The sequence below is a fragment of the Emydura macquarii genome, unplaced genomic scaffold (genome assembly GCF_026122565.2).
Source record: "Emydura macquarii macquarii isolate MOO-44397 ecotype Brisbane River unplaced genomic scaffold, CSIRO-AGI_Emac_v2 contig_450, whole genome shotgun sequence".
NCBI lineage: Eukaryota > Metazoa > Chordata > Testudines > Chelidae > Emydura > Emydura macquarii.
In genome coordinates, this window is record NW_027130587.1 from 12,158,790 (window position 1) to 12,177,562 (window position 18,773).

At 44.6% G+C, this 18,773-nt stretch overlaps 1 protein-coding gene across 1 annotated transcript in view; it reads right to left on the minus strand.

Moving 5' to 3' along the window:
• RAP1GAP2 (RAP1 GTPase activating protein 2) overlaps positions 1 to 18,773 on the minus strand; it is a 204,673-nt gene that overhangs the window by 160,761 nt on the left and 25,139 nt on the right. The gene's annotated exons all lie outside the window — the stretch shown is intronic.

Consider the following 18,773-nt stretch of genomic DNA (forward strand, 5'->3'; position numbering starts at 1 on the left):
GTTCAGTGTTCAGAGACTTCACCATTCAGTCTTCAAAACACACCTCCCCTGACCAAATTTAGCCAGAGCTACAGAAATACCCCCCCTATTGCTGCAAATTTCTACCCCCGGTTTGCAAATTAACAAGTAAATGAGGAAATGAGTTTGCTGTAACATTTCCCCGGTTTGCTGAGGTGCCGTTTAATCTAGCAGGGTGGAGTCCTTGATCGCTGTGGTTGAGACAGGACTGATGTGAAAACAGTTGGAGACTCAAACTGAAAGTACAAAAAAAATGTAACTTTTCAGTTTCACTTCCTGCATTTAGCACGTGTCCAGCAGTTAACACCAGTAATCCAGTCCATCCCCCTAGCCCTGGAAGCAACACCATGCCAGCCCGAATGCTGACATTACTCAACTTGCCATGTCGATGCATCCTCTCATTGCCAACGAAGCTGAGCAAAAACAAAACACAACAAATTTGGGCTTTTTGCCAGTTGCAAACCAAGAAATCAATTAATAAACAGTGGACCCATCATCACAGAAGTCAGATATGAGAGATGTATTAGTACTGATGTATTTAATACTCACGGGACTTCAGTTTTCACCATTAGATGCCCCATCCAGTACGCAGACAAGGTTTATCCCACTATTGTGATAGCAAGATGCAAGTTATTGCTCTTGTAACCCAATCCGTAGCTCAGATTTACTCTTCAAACCCTCCCAGCTCTCAGCCCTCATTCCTGAGCTATAAACACCAAGATATTGATAGATATTCAGCAGGTGTACACCAGCATACAGTAGAACCTCAGAGCTGCAAACACCTCGGGAACGGAGGTTGTTCGGAACTCTGAAACGTTCGTATCTCTGACCCAAACGTTATGGTGGTTCTTTCCAAAGTTTACAACTGAACATTGACTTGATACAGCTTTGAAACTTTACCATGCAGGAAAAAAAAATGCTGCTTTGCCTTTATTTTTATAGTAGTTTTATGTTCACTGCACTGTATTTGCTTTTTATTTTTTTGGTCTCTGCTGCTGCCTCCTTGCGTACTTCCGGTTCCAAATGAGGTGTGCATTGACCAGTCAGCTCATAACTCAGGTGTTTGTAACTGAGGTTCTACTGCATCTCCATTGACTCCAATGGAGAAATGCCAGTTTACATTAGCTGAAGATTAAGACCCAGAAGTCAGTGTTAAATAAAACCTTCTATGACCTCTTCTGCTTTATAAAGAGATTGCTAATAAATCTTTTCTCTCTTCTATTATACAGCAGATTCTGTTTTAAGAGACTACCCAAAGGAACAACAGAAACTGAATCCCGAGCAGAGGTGGGTCTTTATATACATATCAAACTAAAACGTACTGGAAATAATAGGAATGCTTTCCAGTGGTCTCAAGATAGGACAGTGTCTATTCAAGGTGGGCTGTATTATGAGCCTTGCTGTACAGGCTTGTCTAAGAAAAAATGTGTTCATACCATGCATGTGTGTGTAATTCTCTTACAATAGAAAGCAAAACTGTGCAACATCCATAACAAAACCCCAAACCACAAGAAACTCATCTGGTTTTGGAATCTGTTATATATGCGCAACAGCCCAGGTTTATCAAAGGCTCATGACCCTGTCAGCAAAACTCGGCAGAGTTTGAACAGAACATCGGGCAGATTCTTTTATGGCTGAGCACGCAAAAATCCATGCAAAATCCTTGGGCCACATCCTCAGTGGCCATAAAAGGGTATAGCTACATCCAGCTGAAGAGCTGGGCCTGGGTTATGATCCCAAACACAGATGAAACTCAAAGGGCCTGACTGAGTTTTGCTTTAAACTTTTGGCTTCTTTGGAGCCAGAAACTCAAAAAGAAAACTCGAGGGTCAAGAGATGGGGAGAAAGAGGGCGAACAATGAAATTGTTAGCACAGCCTCATACCAAAACCAATGTTTATTGCATACCCTAGACCGAAGTTCTCAAGCTGTAAAGTTCATATCTGAGTTTGGATCCATGTTTTCTGGGTATTTGTCGGTGGATGCGATGTGCTCAGTACATGGAGGATAGGGGTCTGTTACAGTTCTCAGCTAGAGAGCCTGGCTCTTCACTTCAAGGTGTGGCCATTCATGCTTACAGCTCTGGAAGTCAGCGGTTCAATCCCTGAGGGGTTGGCCAACATGGCAGTCATCACTTGAGGGATTTCGGGCAGTTGCAAGGCATGACTGAAACATGCAAAGGCTTTTTGCTGTGTTTGCAGAAATACAGAGCTGTTCTTCTGGTTCCCCCAGGGCCTTATGCAAGTCTCCATCCAGTATCATGATGAAGAAACACTGCTTATGTAGCAATCTACGGGACTAGATCCTAGCTGTCTCACACAAGCAACACGTGAACAGCTATTTTCCCCTCACTCCTATACCATGGCTTTAATAATTAATTGAACAACAGACCGGGTGGGGTGGAGGGATTTCTTCTAGAAATTTCACTCAACTGATTCCACAGCCAGAAACAAAACAAGAAAAACACCAATAAAGCCTGCCTGTCATCTGTCTGTTGGAGATCGATGCTTTGCAAGAGTTTTATGGTTCATGTATGTCTATTTTCCAGCCTTCAGTGTTTGAATAAAGATTAATTCTGATCCTCCTATAGCTTAATAAATCTAAGTCTCTCAATATTTTCCTTTAAAAACTTTAGTAATAAATGCCACCAGGTTCCAGGGTGAAATGTACCCCATGCAGAAGGCATGTGCACCACCTGAATCCTACTTTAGCCCAACCTTCGTGTTCACACACTTGCTGTGCTCATAACTATATTTTGGAGGAGGCGTGGGCATGGCAGGCTGCTATGGAAGCTGCAGAATGGATCATCTTTCACCAAATTTTTTTTCAGGTGGTGCTTAGAACTTTCTCCGGCTTTCCCCACAGAAATGAATGTCACCCATAATGCCTAATTCACCAGTCTCACCATCTCTAGTCTCTCTCATCCTGTGGCGTTCAAGAAGAACACATGGTAGTACATTTGCAGGAGTCTCTGGTAATATTGCACCAGCAAAATGTTTACATGCTAGACATGGGCCCAGGCTGCAAATTGGAGATCCAGATTGAGACGTGAATTTCCCCAAAGTTTGGACTTATATGGATCCAGGGTTTTGGTTCAGCCCACTGTAAATCAGCTACAATGTTCTGATCTCCATCCAGCCTGGATTCCACAATTCTCCAAAGTTTCAGGGTGTTTAGGTGTGGGCCAACCTTTAGTGCACACACTTATCCACAGGCAAGTGAACATGCAAAACACACATTTGCACAGGAATGGCAGAGACAGGCATATTTGCATATAATTCCCATTCTGAGAGGTGGCAATAAAAATCAGCAAAATTTGCTTGAAGACAATCCATTCTACAGACCCTGCCCCAAAGAACATAGACGTAAGTGCAGAAAGATTGCAACAACGTGTTAAGCTACATCATTCCCAAGTCTGACATTAGCTCTGCTCTTCCCCGTCAAATATTAAAAAGCCCTGAGACTGGGCACATTTCACTTTATAAAGGTTAAGCGAATCACTCAGTATTTCTCTGCTTCCATCTTCAGTGCTCTTGATCCCATTATCAGCAGCCATTCGCACTTGTATTTCATCTGAATTTTCACTTGCACACACATTAACGCTCTCGGTAATTTGATGTACAGAGCTCTTCCTTCTCACATGATCACTGCTATTTTTACAATACAGTATGTTCTCCACAGTTTTATAGGGAAAAAATTGGCTCTCTTTGCAGGTTATATTTTAAACCCTGTGATTTCTCTTTACACCCCACCTGTGGCTATGAGCAAATTCCCTATTCTGGCAATTCTCCCTTGCTATAGAATCAACAGGCAAGGACTTAACCCCCTGACTAAACTACGTGTCCATGCTCAAGCCAGTGGCAGAGCAAAGCTCCTTATTAACGGGAGAGGAGTCCATGCCTGGAATCCATGTGGATCTAGACACTGGGACCTAGGCACAGATCTAGCTGCTGAGTGCCAGTTAGTAAGGAAAAGCATTAGCAGCATGAAAGCAAAGCAAAAAGCCCAAGGAGATTGTGAAGGACAGTGTGGGCCAAAATCATTTGCATTTGTGCAGGTGTCAAGGGCATCATGCCAATGATGTCAGTGGAGCTACAGCAATTCACACCAGCTGAGAATCGAGCCAAGAATTTGGCCCTTTAAATTTAGCCCTTCTGGCTACAAACATCTTTGCTTTAAACCCATTTCACCTTTGAACTTTGACAACCCCAGCGCTCTGAGAAACACTTGTCCAGCCAGATTAGGTTACTCTCTGGTGGCTGGTAGTTCCACCCACCCGACACACCTCTAGATATCACCGGAGCAGATGACTCACCACATTCCATGTCACTCACTGCGCCTGAGCGGCAACAGTTAAGCTCTGAGAAATAAGGCTCCAACGTCAACCAAAAAATGACGAAAGCAAAAGACCGAGGAGCACAGGCGAAATGGGTCTGTACCAAAATCCCAGGTCCATGCATTTTAAGTTTAAAACTTGATCTGAATCTTTAAACCTCCCTAAACTGCCAGCAATACAGTTCTATGTAGGTCTCCCAATTTATTTTATTGCTTTCAATTTTTAAAATACAGCCAGACGGCCCCATTAAGTGTTCTGGGAACCCATCCCATACATTTAAAGTCACAATATTAAAAAAGGACTGCCCATAAATATATCCACCTCAGCTCACCCCTCTCCTACCTCAGCTGGCTTAGAGAAGAGGAAGAGAAAGACGGGCTTTGCAACGAGCCGGAGAGGTTCACAGATCTAACCTCTTGCATCGAGCAGAATGTGAAGTATAAAGGTAACAATCGTTCTGAGCCATCCCTGTGCATTGAGATGTTTGCAGAGTTGTGTTTGCAGGTGAAATAGGGGAGCACAGACACACACGCTGCAAAGATATCAGTGTGCTAAAATGTTTCCCATAAGAGAGTGCAACCTCCCAGTTCACCCAGCAAATTTTAAGACGATTAATTTTATCATGTACGAGGACACCATTTTGTTCTTGGTTTTTCATTCGTCATAACTCATCCAGTCCTTGTCTTCTTACATGAGACAGCAATTGGTGTCAACTTTGGTAATCATTTTTGTGATGTGGATACTTCTCTACTGAGAGCTATCAAACTCGTTTCACAGAGTCCACAAAGCAGCCATCAGATAGCATCATCATTAGGTTATTAGTGACGTGGGATGCTTTTGATCTGCCCACTTCGCAATGAAAGAAGATGGACGGCACAGCAGAGACTAAGTGCAATTTCTATGAGGGCCCAATTTTAGGGTTTGTCTATATATGGAGTTATTCCGGAATAAGTGTGTCCACACAGGGAGTCAGTCAGGAATAGCTACTGCGCTTAAATTCACACCCTACCTGAATCCGAATCAACTTTCAAGTGTAGACAAGCCCTTAGATCAAATGTAAAAATTCACATTGATGCGATGCGAAATATTTTCCTGTTTACAAAGAAGGAACATGAGCTGCCTTTTTCTCTCCCACAAACATTACTGACCTCAACAGCAAACCTTTAAAAGACAGTTTTTCCCCCTGGATCTATAAGGTAAAAGCCATCTGAGTCTTTGCAAGTATCCCATTGCAACCATAGATGCAGGAGTTCTCCCCTCCCCCAGTATCCCAAGGACGGCATCCCAGGATCATGAAGACTGTAACATCTAGAGCAAACTGTACAAGGCAATCATTAAGCCTCTGTGAATGCACCTTCAGAAAACAAAGGACATGATGCAGCAGTGTACTTAGCCACCGTCAGAGTCCTACCTAAAGCTTTATCGAGTGCCACAGCAGGCCACAGCAATAGAATACACTAAAAAAAGAACAACTCACCAGAGCTTCCTGTGCATTTTGACGGCTGAATGGGTAATATGACAGGTTATCCGTGCCTAGGGTGCTAGCAGGAGGCAGCAGCCAGAATACGCTCAGACTTCATACAGAGTGCCACGCGCGAATTGCCTCTCACGGTACGTCCCTATGCGTACTTTAATAAAATTAGGCCAACCAGATTGCTGCCGAAGACGCCAGCGGTATCAATCTGCTTTTTCTTCTCCAGCGCTCCCACTTCGTAATGTCTACTCATTTTCTCTAAGTTCAAATCCCTCACCAGGCATGTTCATGGTTACCATGGTAACTAATGAAAACCAAATTTGAAAAGGAAAAAAAAAAAGAGAGAGAGAGAGAGAGACAAAAAATGCTTTTAAGTCTGGTGCCACCTGTGTGTCTGAGCCTATTAATTCGAACGATAACAAAACATCTCTCAGGATAACAGATCAGGGCAATCCAAGATTTATGCTGTCTGCAGGCTCCTCATTTGGTGAGGGGGTTTTTAAACAACGCCCCGCTGGTAAACTTAGTTCTGCGGAGCACTGGTTTAGATTATGATCTAGCCTGAATTGCCTCATTTTTACTTACAGATCGTAAGGGGCAGCCACAGCCCACTGTTACTCATCCTCCTCGGAGCCCAATCCTCAGCGGAGGGACGTGTTTTCAAAAGGCACCAGTGCCGAAGAGGCCGCTAGTTAAGGGTGCCCAACCTGAAACACCTCAACAGGCCTGACTTTCAGGGGCTGGGGACTCAGCCCTTTCTGAAAAGGAGGCGGCTTTACAGGGGGTCTCAAATGGGGGACCCCAACACTGAGGCACACAAAATCACTAATAATTTTATTTAAATTTTGGCCTACTTAGTCCTTTAGCTCAAGAGGTTGAGGCTGAAGCTTTAGCTCCAGAGTTCCAGGGTTCAACAAGCAAGACGACAGTGGTGGTTTTGCACCCCACTGTCCGAGGAGCTGGGGTAACTGAATTACAAGAGCAGAACCCCATCGTAGTGGATCTTCTGAGGTCATAGAGCTGACATGCTGCCGCCCATGTTGGGGATATGGCTGGAGTAAAGGTATTATGGCTGAGGTCCTTCTATGCTGGAGCAATCCCCAGAGGCAGCTGATGTACCGTAGAGCAGCCCTCAAGCTCTAACTTACCCTTGTGCAGCTGGCAGCCTCAGAATTCGGAGAGGGAGCAAATGGGGGTAGGAGGCAGGGCCTTATGCCACCTTCGTACCAAAGCCCCCAATCTGCACTGCATGCTCTTTGCCTGCAGCCTAGGATTTGGCCTACCACTGCAGTTAAACATACACACACACACACCACACAATTGCGCAAGCTGATTTGATTTCTGAGTCCCAGGTCTGTGAGTCCAGCTCCAGTTGCTGGATGGAACATACTCGGTACAATTCACCCACATCTATTTCACTCAAGTTATCATTCTACTCACGCACTTCACATAAGCACTTCCTATGGACAATCAAAAGGCGACAACAAAAACGCAGTATTCTGGTACTACAGATCTGCAAACTCACAAAGCAAACATTATGAGAACTTTATCTGCGGAGCCTGCTACAGCAGACACTGCGTAATATTTCATCGTGAGTAAGCAATACATCTTGCAAAGACTTAGGTCATCCTGCTCTCCCATTGGTCCTCTCATTCTCCTCCCACTCACATGGGGTTAGCCCAGGGAAACTTCACCGCGGTGGGAGGGAACCCATTGTGTTCAAAGGGACTACTCACAAAAATAAGGATTTTACATGAATAAGAGGCCTCAAGTTTTTATTCCCATCATCCTGATACTGGTCTCCTTTAATGTAATTTCCTACTTACAGGAATGATAAAAGAACCACCAGGATAGGCTAGTTTAATCTTAAACTTTTATTTTATACATGCTGCAACAAATCCAAGTGTGATCTCCTTTGGAAGACAGAATGGCGCTGGAGATAGGCTCGAAATCTCATTACCTCTCCCCTTTAATCGGGCAATTCAAATCAATTCCACTTTGGTTTTGGCAGAAAGTTGCCAGCTGGTGGGTCCTGGGGGAAGTGAATTTGTGATCACAACCCAAGTTTCCCTAGCGTATTTGGCACTAATTGACAACACAATTGATAATCTAAGCAGAGCACCTGATTGGGGCCTTGGCATCTGACCTGCCTTTTCAGCATGGTCTCCCCAGGACAAGGCTGAAAAACAACATGGACTGGAAAAATATAGCAAGGTTTCCTGGCCGATAAGACAAGGTATAGGCCCCAACACGGCCCTTTTCCGTGTTTCAACCCAAAATGAATGGAATTCTGGGAGCTGTAGTTCCCAGGGCTGATGGAGTTGGTAGGGCTTTCAGTAGTGCATGCTGGGAAAAGGGGGCAGGAGATAAAAGGAGCTCAATTTTCTTCACTGCAAGAGAACTGGGGAAAGAGCAAGATGTGTTGCAGTGGGACCAAACTGTGCCCCCTCACCGACCATAGCAGGGAAAGAGAAATGTTAAAAGTGACCCTTCCATGTTTTTCCAGGACCAACTTAACTAGCCACCACAGTGAACTACTCCTGCTCCTGAATTCTAGTCATTCATAAAAGAATGAGGTAAAGATGCCGTCTATTCTGACTCCTAAACAAAGCTCTCGTTAGTTGTGCATGTAGTAATGAGAATATAAACAAAATTCAAAGGGAGACATATGAGGCGACAGGCCCTACAGTCTTGAACAGAGCTGGGATAGGATTGTGTCAGTCAAGCGTCAAGAACAAACCACATTCTGCAAACCACACACACACAAGGGAAACAGCGCCATATGTTGCGGCGAGATATCAGTGTGTCATGACTCAAATCATTCCATACAACCATTAGGCCACAATGAAACAAGGTTTGACTCTCCCCCATCCCACACACACATCAGTCCACAACTTGCTTTCCTGAAATTCATGTCACACAAACAGCTGTGTTCACATCTCTGGGCAATGAGCAAGATCAGGCTCCTCTGACATCTGCTAAAGTACATCACATATTCTGGTATCACAAGTAACATGGATATAGGACTTGATTCTGAACTTCTCTTGCTCAGCAACTGTCTTGGGCTCAGGATCTTAATAAGGCCCCATGCTAATTAATTTAATGGTGCATTGCGACCAGCATACTTTTAGAATTAACCAGACATGAGCTCTATTTATACAGTAAATATCAATCTCCAGTTTCTATTTTAGGTGTTTCTAAGATGCCCGTTGCTGCAGTATCCAAGCACCCAAAATTGGGTTGCGTGGTTTTTTTCAATGTTTCATGCAAGAACATGTGAATTCTGCCCACACAGAGAGGCAATTATGGCAGCTTTGTACCAGACCTGCCCCTGCCCATTTATTTCAACACTGACCAAGGTCGTAGGCTGGGATTATCATCAGGCAGCATAATTACAAAGCACAGAGGAGTCAGGCATACGTCCGAAGGCAACACAGCTGCCTTCAAAATTGAGTCTGTCAGACCCATGTGTGTCTTACCGTGGCTTGCACAGCGTAAGGACGCAAACCTGCCAACGCTTATCGTCTATGCTAATGGTCACGAGGAGTTCCATTACCGCTTGGTGGTAAACGTTAACAGGATTGGGCTCACGGACGGTGGAAGCAGGTGGGCCAATGGGAGGGGTGGGGTTAGCACCCTGCAATGGAAATACTGGGGGGTGAGGGCCAAGCAATGTTTCTGCCCCTGTGGGTCATTCCCCATAAACTGTGCATATGTGCAGGAGGTGGAGGTGTGAGCTGGCCCAGAAGGGCTGCACCAGTTGCCGCGGCACCAGGACCAGGCCAGGGAGCGGGTAGGAACCCACCCCCACCAACTTTCAACATCCTGCCCCCACGCCACCTCCTATCCCTGACACCCCAACCTCCCCCTGTGGCGAGCATGTCCACTCCCCACCCTGCTCATTCAAAGCGAGCTTCTGCCACCACTGATCAGGCCCTGTGTTTGGAGACTTTGCAGACTTTATTATAGGAAGCGGCCTTTGGGCCATGACATGCACTAAGGGCCTGGTCTGGCTCCCTTTGAAGTGAAGAGCAAAACTCCCTCTGACGTCCGTAAAAGCAGGACTGCTTTACTGAGGAACTGCACAGTGGGTGAAGTCTGCCAGTTACAGACTGCATTACTAACTGGGACTCCATGGCACCAAAGAACCACTGGGGTTGGGGACCCATTCGGAAAGGTGATGTATGAACATGTCTTAGTAACAAACAGCCCCTGTCCCAAAGGGCTGAGTGTGTAATGCCCCAGTCCTCAGCTGGATCCAGGCAGGCGACCCCGCTACTCACATGGCGTGCCAGTGACCTTTACCAGGGTTTCACGTGGGGGCTAGGATTGGCCGCATAGATGCAATTGCAGGACCAGGGCCAAAATTCGCAGCAGCCAAATGTTCATTCACTACCGCACCTTTGCAAACGCACACTGATGTGCTCTGTATCCTACAACTGACCCCTGCCTTCCATAAAGCAGCTTGTCATTTTATTAGCAAGATACAGAGGAAAAAATGCCTCATTTATTCACCTTTTTTAATGCAGGATGTTATTAGAAGCTTCATACATATATCTAATGTGGCTCAACCTGGGCACAAAGTAGAGAAGAACATGTAATGAGGCAATCTGCCCACAAACCAGCAGTATTGGGAATTTGAGAAATTCATTAGCTGCAAATAGCGTGGATAAAACTAACTTCTCTGGGTGTTCACCAAAACACACAGCGCCAAACCCGTCTCTGTGCAGAGGGGCAGGACTGGGCATACACACCGCACAAGAGGTGCGGGGGTTTGAACCGACCCTGTGCACCGAGATGACTAGCACCCACGCTGGGTCGGTGCACCGCCATGCTACCCCAACCCCAACCATTCCTCAGCAGGCTCTCCCAACACGGCCGTGTGCTGCCACTAGTCAACTGAGCCTTTCATTCTTCTTTGCTCCTTCAGTCCGGATTAGCCAAAATCCTGGTCGTCGAGATTGCGGAGTGCAAAGTGCAGAGCAGTCAGCGTGCAAACCATTGGCGAGTCTGTTACAGTCCCACCAAGAGGGTCTTTACCGCCATGCTTTTAGCTCTGGAACTCTCCAGCGGGCCAGCCAAGATGGCAGCCATCCCAGTAGCACCACTGCCAATGCTAGAAAACCCAAACGAGGGACACAAGGCAGTCTGAGGCCACGCTGGAGGGAAAAAGAACACAGGCTGGGTCCGTTGAAAGGCGTAGCAATTACGGCTTCACTACGAACTTCCTCCGCTGTCAGAATGCTTCTAGGAACTGCCGCCGGGATAGATCCCCTCTACAACTCATTATACAACCATGGTTTCTAACGCCACAAAACAGCCCTGGGTTTGCATTAAGGAGGGCAGGGCAAGAGGTTATGATACTATCCACTACATCTTCGGCTGAGGTGTCTGTGGAAGAAACCACAAAAACACTACCCACGGTCTCTCCTGTATCACAGGCAGCTCCATTTAATGGTTCCCTAGGAAACAAGGGCCAGATCCTTGGCTGGTGTATGTGGGAATAGCTCTGCTGGCATCAATTCCCACCACCGGAGAATTTGGCCCCAGGTCTCTAGTCTTGCTTGGAAATTATCTACAGTGTACAAGATCTCAGGGAAAGGGCTTTTGTTTGGTTTATACATCGGCGACCTGACAAGTCACCTTGCCCTTCCTCTGACAATTTGTCACACCGTATCACATCAGCTGGATGTCACACAACGCAGCTTTGAATGTGAGAGTCAACTTGAGTCTATGGGATGTGACACAGTCTAGACAGGGGGAGGGGAGAGAAAGGGCTTTTGTTGGGTTTCTTTTCTTTATTGTGTGTGAAAAACTTGCATTTTTTCTGTAGGAGGATCAAGTCATTCCCAGGAGCATCACAGTCCTCATACAAAAAGGAAAGTCATGCTCTGCCCCTGCACAAGTTGAAATGTAACTTTATACAAAGAGCAAGCATAGGCCTCTATAGCCCCACTGCTGGCTTTCTGCACACAGGTGAATTTTGTCTACCAGACATTGCACCACAGCTTATCCAAAAGCCTGCTTCCTTTAAAACAAATGGGAGGTTTCTAGGGCCCGGCCTACACACAGATTTTGTATCAGCTCAGCTAAGGATGTGATATTTCACCCAATTAGTTACAATGGGACAATCCCTAGTGCGGAGTCAGCTCTGTCAGTGAAAGCAACGCCCCCCCCAGTCAACATAGATATGCTGGCAAAGTCCCCACTGTAGATGCAACTATGCCGACAGAAGAGTGTTTGTCACCATAGCGAATCTTGTTCAGGGAAGCAGCGTTACTGTGCCAGTATAATTCCTTCTTCTGTCAGCATCTGCTGTGTCTACACGAAGGGGCTATGCCACATTGCCAGAGTGGCCCCAGTTCAGTAGCATAGACATGGCTGATATTGTTAGAGTAGCACAACGTTTGCATTTAGACAAGGTCTAAGACATTTGGTAAGCCGGGTTTGGGTTGCTTATGATCCTGAAAAAAGGAACGGACTCTAAAATGGACTGTTTCAAGACAGAAGCCAACAACATATATGATTCCTACAGGGAAACTCTGGGAGCTTCAGGCAACCAAGGCATGCTCGTCTACATTAGCCCACTACAAGAGCAATTAAAAAAATCCTTGCTTTAATAGCTGATCTCCTCCGCAGGTCATAATTCAAATGCACCTTGGGTGATATTTCACAAGTGTTTAAAAGATCATTTCTTAGCTACCGCCTGTGAGGTGATTGTTTTCATTTCTCTGTCATGACTCGATAAGCTTCATAGGCCCACGGAGTCAATTTCCTTCCAGCATCTCCGCAGGCTGTTTGAGGGAACAAGCATGGCCGATGTGACACTCTCATTCACCCCAGCAGCAGACAGACAATCTGATTGCTGACATAAATGAAGCTAATAATGCCAGAGAAGAAGAAAAGCGGCGCAATCCCCTGATTTCTGAGTGCAGAAGAAGAAGAGAGGTCTCCTGCTCTGTCTGGTCTCTGTTATGTCATGTGAGTGCACATGTGTGTGTATACATGTGAGAGAGAGAAAGCACTCACACAATCAAATAATTTTGCTGGGATTAAACATGTATTTTGAAAAAAGAATGCCAGATATTTGCGTGCTCCGAAGAGGGAGCGAAGTCAGAAGTGACACGCAGATGTGATGCTGACAAGTGATGCAAACTGAAAATGATGATTGACAGTTCAACGTAACTAGCCCTCAGAACTGATGCCGGGGCTTTGTTATAATAAACAACCTTAAGCAGGAGGAACAAGAATGAAATTTCACTTGGGCAACCCCTGGAGGTGAATGAATATCATCTGGATGGTCCATCCAGAAGACAATCATGAAAAGCACACTTACCCCTCATAAAAAACTGCAGAGGTCAGTGGAAAATTGAAGCTGATATCCGCAATTTATTATGGGCCTGATCCAAAGCCAATTGTAGACCATGAAAAAAGGATTCCTATTATCTTTCATGGGCTTCACATCAGGCCCTAATTTTTCACAATGACGGAAACTGAAGCTGTCATCATCCAATATTTACAGCCCTGTGAGTTTCCTCTGTGTGGTAAGAGTGAGGGGGAGGAAGAGGTGGAGGGAACCTTAACTTTTCAAGTCTCAGAAAAGAGAGGGGGAAAAGACTAGAGGTGTTTGAAAATCTTCCATCCAAAAAAAAAAAAAAATTGTGACAGATAATGGCTTTTTGAGTGAACTAATTTTCACAAAAATATTTCCATTTTCATTTAAATTCTCAAGGTTTCAATGAAAAAAAACAAACCTAAAAACTTGACTTTTTCACCCATCAAAACCTGGGAAAAATTGGTTGTTTGGGGAGGTATGAAATCCTGGAAAATATCAAAGAAAAATGTCAGGAAACAACAAAAAAATTAAATTTCATCGACATTTTTCATAGGAAAAATAAACTCTTTCTAACTAGCCCTTGGCAAGACACATCCAATCCACACTGTTGGTCTCCAGATCTTCTCTAATGTTCTGTACAGTGTTTTCTGCTGCTTTGTCCATTCTGGTCTTCAATAATTAGCTTCACAAGGCTTCCACCACTTGCCTTGTGATGCTCTTTCACAATCTAACAGTTTCCTCCATTAGGATTTTCTTTTCTGATATTCACTCTGGGCTTGATTCTGCACAGTGCTGAGCACTCTGATGCTGAACCAGCAAAGCCTATGAGTAGTCCCACTGGCTTCATCTTCTTACAATGACAGATGATTAATATTTAAAATTACAGACATTTGAATGCTTCGCAGTCCTGTACAGCAGGCAGACCCGAAGTTCTCAACGCCTTGTGAGATCCAGACTTATTCACTTGAAAGTTTTCTTTCGCCTAACTTCATCCAGTGACTCCTAATCATACGCCTTCACACCACTTAGCCAGCTCCTCCGTCTGGCTTTTACACTCCTCACTCACGGGGTAAGTCCACAAAGCAATCGGGAGCCACAACTGCGTCACGTGCAGTTAGACCTGAGCTAGCTTTGATCAAGGGAGAATGCTAAAAATAGCACAGTTGGGCAGCCAGAGGGACCAGGCATCCCGAGTACAATCCTGTCTGAAAACCTAAGCACACCGGGGTCAAGCTATAAAATAGACCCTTACTGTTACAGGGACTACTTCACTCTTTTCCTTTGCCATGCAGTCACATTCTCAGGAGGTTTTGGAAGCCCAGGGTAGCTGATGTTCTGATCACTAACAGTGTCACCTGCAACATGGGTCTGGTGCAATAAAAATAATAATAGTGAGCACGCACACAGCCTAGTGAACACAGCGTTGTACAGCCATTCAGGGAAATGGCGTTCTTGGAGAGAGAAGGTTAAACCCGAGTCAGTGGCAAATGAACAATTGACACAGCCCCTACAAATGCAACATTGCACCATGCAGCACAAGAGAAACAATTAAATCACTCTTGGCACCATAGGAAAAACTCCATAGGGATCTTTATTTTTCAAAGCTATAAACATTGGATCCTGATTTAAACTCCCCATTAATTCTGCAAAAAAACACTAGTGTTGAGCTAATTAATTCAATTTCTGTTGGGCCATTTATGGTGGGCATTGCAGGCTCAAACAGTAGGTTCCCAAAGGGGCTTGTGCATATTTTTGCATTAAATAAAGAATAACTCTGCAAGTAATGATTTTAGGGGAAATACTTTGCACTCAATGTGAGTATTATTGCATATTATAGTACTGCATAGAGGCACCCATTGAGAGTGCAGTCCTATTGTACAATCCCGACCTCAAACAGCTTACAAGCAAATAGATGGGACAAACAGTGGGAAGGAAAAACAGAGGCACAGAAAGGTTAAGTGACTTGCCCTAGGCCACTCAGCAGGCCAATGGCAGTGTCAGAATTAGAACCCAGATCGTCTGACTTTTACTCCAGTGCCCTCCCCACTAGACCTCATCATCTGAATAAGGAAAGGGTATCAGATCCCTTTGCCAGAATTAGGACCTGAGGAAAAGCCTCAGGGTTTGGCCTGCATCGAACACATTATACATGCACCAGAAGTATTCGCTATTACTAAACCCTCAATAGCACTAGTTTTTCATTCTCCAGAAACATATCCAGCAAGACAGAAAGGGCAAAGTCCACAGAAATCACAGTGCATAGAGAAAACACTCTCCGTTTCAGGGTGTGAGGCAGAACTTGTGATTTGAGGTCAGGAACTTCACACTAGTTAATGCCATGACCACCTCTGGGCTGGCCCAGCTAAAAGGAAAGGGGCTGATGCTCTGTTTCTGTCTAATGGGTGAGAGCTATTTTAGAGTAGATTCAATTCAGGCTGGCAGATTTGGGATACTTAACAAGAGAGTAAATAATATGAGTTAGGTAAACTCTGGGCAATTGATATAATTTGCATCTGACTCAGTGTGCTATTCTTTTTGCAGGTGGTAATCAGCCCTTTGCAGTTCAGGCCCTGTATTTCCAGCCATTGCTCTTCTGTTCTAAACTCATATTTCACGTTATTATTACGTGAAGTGTGATGCTTTCTTTGGTCCATTTCCTGAGGGGCTTCCCTGTACACGAAAGGTCACATTGTCTTGGTGATGTCAATGGACCTAAACACAAAGAGCTTATAATGTCCTCAGACATGGGGAGAGGCAACTGTTTACTTTAACTAACAAACTTCCAGAGTAACACTGACAAAATGTTATCAGAATACAGTTCTGACAATGCAGCAATCACACTGGGAAGATTTCCCGTGACTTCAACTGGCTTTGGATCAGGCCCTAAGCTGTGCAGATACTTAGATTTAAAAAGCAGATGTAACGGTAGCTGCTATAGGGCTAAACAAGTAACAAGCATAACCGTGGATAGATCTAAAGCAAAACTTACTGGGAGAATTCATGGACTAGCCAATGACCATCAGTGTTACTCAGCAAGGCAATTGGACAAAACTTGTTCAAATTTTTCCAAAATAAGAAGGTCTCCAATTCATAGACAGTGAAGTGGACACATTAGTGAGGGTAGCTGGAAAGCGTGCTCAAAACCTAGCTACCAAGAACAAGGTGAAAATCTGTGAGCCGAGATAAGCAGCAATAGCCTGAAGTTGGCAATGCTATGAATCAGTAAGCTAAAGCAATGTGGCAAATGTCCAGGATGTGATGAATCTATCCATAACAACACAGAAATCCAAGAAGTCATCAAAAGTTTACCAGGAGGAAGTGGCTGTCCGTCAACTTAACAAGGGTGATTGGACAATCTGTCAAGGCAAGATGCCACGGATCCATGAGCAAGTGTCCCACAAAGTGTTGCGGATCCAAATTTGGCCAAGGATCGTTGTCATGGAAGAGGGCCGTGAAATACATTTTGTAACATTTGTAGTAATAGCACTAGGTTTTTACCCTGTGTATTCATCATCCACAAAATAAATTGACAATGCCACTTTTACACCTTTTCATTGCACTCTGTGGCTGTGTCATTATTAGCCTCTTTTCCATAAGACTTCCCAACATTGCTACTGCCAGTACAGCTCCACCAACAGCAGTTTCAGGGAAACGTTCTCGTAGACCAGGCAACACTGTCACACCTAACTTGGCTCTGAGTAGATTTAGCTCACCCAATGACTACAAGACCAGATGTTGCCGTTGCCTGGTTTCCCTAATGTTCCCACTCTATCACCACCAATAATAGCCATGATGGGAAGGGATAGCATCGACAGGGACAAACAGTCACAAGAGTAGACTGAAAAAGAGCAGTTGTACTGGAGTTTTGATTCGTTTCAAGGCCCTGCCTACATGACAACAACTGTGGTAGCTACTTGTTTACTGATGGCAGAATTCTAGCCCAGTTTCCCCAGCCAGTGTGGAAAGGGGGCTGGATTCCGGTTTCCTTTTGCAGGGAGGTAGCTCCTAAGTAAAGTCAATGGAGTGACACGGATATCAGAAGGTGGTCCAGGGATTCTTTTCTGAGAACCATGCAAGCCAAGCAGTGCTTTTGGTTTCCTGGTTGAGCTGAATATGGCACATCATTTTATAACACAGTACTAACATGTATCAGACACAAAATACCCTGTCCACGCTATCAGACTGGATCGAAGGTTAGAAACAATTGTATTTACATACATTTGCACCTACCATGGTTCTGTACCCAACAGATACAGCATGGGGCGAGGGATGAATTTTTGTCCAGCATAACGGGATCAATACCAAGTTCTTCCATGTATAAATAACATTATTTCCAATGCAATGCAAAAAGCTGTAGAAAGAGTTGCTAGATACCATCACATTTCAACTGGGATTTTCCAAGAAGCCTCAGGGATTTGTGGAGTCCAGTGGGATGTAGGCATCTTTGAAAAAGCCCATCCCTAGTGCATTTAAAATAAAGAACTTGTGCCTAGAAATAGAAGGCTGAAGAAGCTAAGCAACCCAACGACATCATATCCCCATTGAGGGGCACATCTTTTAAAGGCAGGCCCATTTTATTCTGCGGTACAACAAAACATAGCACATAAAGATGTAGAAATTACACACTATAAGTGCCACTTCAATAGATTTATGCCAGAAAGATCAGTGATGGTCAATGCAGTTGCTTTCCCCCCGTCCCCCGCTCAAAGCAAAATTGACAGATTATAAATTATACAGTACCTGCCTTAAAGCAACTTAAAAGACAGTAATTGTATTTATTATAATCACTTAGTACATGAATCACCTTGAACTTCAAAGAAAAATAAGCAGTGGGCTGTGCATAAAAATAGCACTGTGAAAGGAAGAAGGATACCACAGAAAATAGAGATGGAAAAGACCGATTATTCATCTTACCTAAGCATTCCCGCTCCAGCAGCTAGTGACTACAGTATACTGAGATCAAACTAGATCATGGTAATGGTCTTTACTGGCCTTAAAGTCTATGAGTAAAATCCTGGCTCCATGGAAATCAATGGACCAAGGATTTCACCCTATGAACCTATATACTCCAGTGCTTCGTCTAGCTTTAAGTCATTCAAATGAGTGAGCTGCCACCCCTTCCCTTCGGAGACCTTTCACCGGTCTAGTAGATCTCACTGGTAAGGTCATTGTTCCTAAAATTCACTCCTGTGCAGAAGTCTGGGCCACACTCAAGCGCTGTTATGAGGGTTTAAATGGGATTTAAAGTCATGCTTATGTCTTGTAACAGGGCTTTTGCATAGAGGTCAGTTTCACCCTAATCGAGCAAGGACTGCAGTTTATTTGTAAATGGATAACAGCTACAAAAGTCACGTTAGGCCAAACTTGGTATTGTTTTTTAAAGTCCTGAATGCTTAGGACCGGAGACGCCAACTGTCTCCCTGAACCATACAGCCATAGCTGAGATCAGCAGAAGCACTCAAGCTAGAGTGCCATTGGTCTAAACCAGAAGGGACTACACTGCATTTCTATACATCTAAATAAACTAACCCTATTCAGATAAATCAGGAAGAACCAGATTCTGCCACCTTTACTCACATAAGTAGCATATTACTCTGCAAGCAGTCTCCT